This window comes from Chiloscyllium plagiosum, unplaced genomic scaffold, assembly GCF_037043375.1.
Source record: "Chiloscyllium plagiosum isolate Xiang-an unplaced genomic scaffold, Cpla_swu_hap1 HiC_scaffold_51, whole genome shotgun sequence".
Lineage (NCBI taxonomy): Eukaryota > Metazoa > Chordata > Chondrichthyes > Orectolobiformes > Hemiscylliidae > Chiloscyllium > Chiloscyllium plagiosum.
Window position 1 is genome coordinate 18,349,759 of NW_028270189.1, and position 3,355 is coordinate 18,353,113.

Below are 3,355 nucleotides of genomic sequence, written 5' to 3' on the forward strand. Positions count from 1 at the left end.
GTGTGGACTACCACAAAATCAGTGTTGTTCGAAAGACTGATGCGTATACATATCTGCAGTTGGAGGACTGTGTGGAAAAGATTGGAGGAGCAACTTGCATTTCTTAGTTGGACTTCCTCAAAGGTTACTGGTAGGGAACTTTGACAGAAAGATCAAAGGCAAATTTGTAACGCCAACTGGCCTGCAGAAATTTAAAGTAATGCCGTTTGTACGAAAAACACTTCAGCCACATTTCAGAGGTTAACTGACAGGGTAATTGCCGAATACGCAACTGATTGGTGTATATTGTGCCTGGTGACTTTCAAACTCTCGTGCATTGAATATTTACTGCATTTATCGGGCTTTTTTGATCGAATTCGGAAGTCAAACTGGTTTGTAAACCTAGCTGAAAGTGAATCTGCCAAAGCTCAAGTCACCTTCCTGGGAAACGTCGTTGAACACGGACAAATAGCCCCACGGGATGCGAAATCGAAAGTTACAGGGGACTTTTACACATTGTTGACGAAAAGAGCAGTACTACGGTTCCCCACTTTGAGTGGCTTTTACTGAAAGTTTGTGCTGAATGTTAGCAGTGGGACTACTCCACTCACCGAACTGTTAAAAACAGGCAAGAAATTTCAGTGAACACAAGACTTTCAAAATGTTGTTTTTCTCAGAGCAGAGCTGATTGTGAGGAGACATGATTGACGTGTACGAAATAATGAGGAGCAAGGAATTACAGATTGAAGGAAACATTTGCTCTTGATCGATCACCAGGGTTGGTAGATTTCAGATAAGATGCAGAAAGCTTTGAATAGACTGGTAGGAAAACTTTATCAGTCAGCGGGTAGGAGACTCGAGAACTCACACTCTATAAAGATCAGTTGGATAGTTAACCCTTCATTCTTCTCTGATTCCACTCGCCAAAGAGTTTCGAAAAATGCTCAAAGCAGAGCATCACCGCGAGCAACAGTTATTCGATCGGTGGCTTTATGAAATGGAAAGGTGCCCAATAGTCACCCGCGCGACTATTCGGCTTCCCTCCTGTGATGACGCTGGGACATTGACTCTCATGTTCCCGGGGGCATTTAATGAAGGCATTCTCGTTCCTGCAGATGAGGAGCTCACACCTTATTTCGGCTTTTGAAAAATCAATTTTTAAACGGGATTAAAATCTGCCCTGCCGGCGAGCCAGGTAGGATTCGAACCTACAGTCTCCTGATTCGTAGTCAGGCGCGTTATCCATTGCGCCACTGGCCCCATGCACAGCCTTAACGGCCGTAATGTTAATACGGACACGGTTAATAGCAGTCATATTCACCAGTTGAACAAGCAATAAAGATAATCACTGTCACTGCTTCAGTCTAATTTTCATCACCTTTCAAAGCAACGAATTTTCTAAAAAAAAACACAAATGTTCTCATGAAGCTTCCATTCACACTCTGTCTGCTTAGTCATTTAATGGAATGTGATGTGATGAATTTCGAATCCACTTCTTCAGCATAACTGACGTGAACGCGAGCCTAATCACCACATTGTATGTACCAGTTAATTTTCAGAGGTTTCGAGTAGAGTAGCGACTTTTGCGAATATGCAGGAAAGTGAATACTGTGAACCGAGCAAAAAAATCCCTTCATGGAAATTAATCCAGTGCAAAGTCAAACATATGAGGACGGCAGATGACGTAAACATTCCTCTGCATCACTCTGCACAGATGCTTCTCCAAGAATTGACTCTTTGCAGAATTCTTCTTTGTAATTTTGACTGTCCCGGTTGTAGATATTCTTTCAATCCACAAACAAGTATCCTGCTGAAAACTACTGACTTAAGAATAAAATAGTTGAGTATCTATTCGACCAGCTGATGTCCCAAAGTTCCGTGTTCCATTCAATACAAGTTCTTGCAGGTGAAATTAGAGCTCCGAACCTGATGTCCCACTGCTTCTTGATGCGTGGGAATTGAAGCCGGTCTCCTTAAGGCGGGAGCTTTTAGCCTCGATATTTCACGCGCCTCTATATCATCAGAGAATGGCATTACGCTCACCGATTGCATTTTCGCAGCCACATGCTCGCGCTGAACGCCATTACCATTTCCAATTAGTTTTGGGTGCACTGCAAATCAATTTATCTGATTCCACGCCCTTGAACTGGGATTATATGACATGCCATTATATGATTACGTCAATAAGTGAGGAAATTGGTGAAGTAACCGATGTTAAAATACAGTGTTATTGAGAAATACATTTCAGCAATACCCTGCAGTATCCCATGACCCTTTGACGTTTTGTAGATATCTCGCAAATGTAACATCCTACAATCTCAGTGTTGCAATCTCTACAGTCTCTCCGGACATAGAAGCGATATATATGCAACCGAATCTGAGTTCCCACATCTCAGTCACTGTTTGACAAGTATTCCTTTGTGCGTGTGTTTCTGTTCTTGGCATAACCTCTGCCCCGATCCTTATTGCTTTTTGCATCGTGCTTTTCCATGTGGCGCCAGGATCATGAAATGGTTCTTCCTTGGCATTGTCAACACAGCAAGTTCTGCTCGAATCACAGTCACAGCAATCGGCATTTTACCCGTTTTACTCCATGTAATATGTGCTTAGCAAACGCTGAGAAAATCAATCTTTGTTTTACATGAAAATACTCTACGTGGTGATAGGTTTCCTTCTTCAAACACCCGCTATCTCACATCTTTGTGTTTCACATATCATAACCACCCTTTATCGAAGAAATCTCTCCCTCCAACAAGAACTAATTCGCCTAAACGTCCACCCTCCCATTTCACTGAGGTATTGCGCAATATAATACTGTTTACACTGTTCATTCTGTACTACTGCGGTCACTGTTTTGGGTGTAAGTGCTCAATCCCATGGTCGGCATCTTCAAGCAATTCAATCCATTTAGATGCCGCTGTTCTGTAATTAATCCTCATGGAGCAGCTTTTACTGACACGGACAAGAGATTACTGGAACATCGGGCTCAGGGTAAGTGCACAGCGCAGGATTGAGCAAATGATGTTTTATTGGGAAAGAGAAGTTTCTGTGGCTTTCTCCAGTCAATTATGTCATTTGTTCATTCGGTTCCCCCGAAATATTGCGTGCAGTTCTGCAATTCACATTACAATAGTCATGTGATCGCACTGGAATCCGTGCAGAAATTTACCAAGTTGAAAAGTTTAGGTTATGAAGACAGATTGTTTTGACTGGGGTTGTTTTCTTCAGGCAGAGGAAACTGTGAGGATACATGTTTCATATGCACTAAGTAATGAGCGACATGGACAATGCAGACTAAAAGAAACGTTTCCTCTTGACCGATCAACAGGGGCGAAGACTGAAGTTAAGAAGTGGAAAGGATTGAGGAGATGTGCAG

The 3,355-nt window shown here is 42.4% G+C and overlaps 1 non-coding gene across 1 annotated transcript; it reads right to left on the reverse strand.

Moving 5' to 3' along the window:
- Window positions 1-1,166: 1,166 nt before the first annotated feature.
- On the reverse strand, window positions 1,167-1,239 carry trnar-acg (transfer RNA arginine (anticodon ACG)). Its single transcript has one exon. It is a non-coding gene; the product is annotated as a tRNA-Arg (tRNA).
- Between the last annotated feature and the right edge of the window lie 2,116 nt (window positions 1,240-3,355).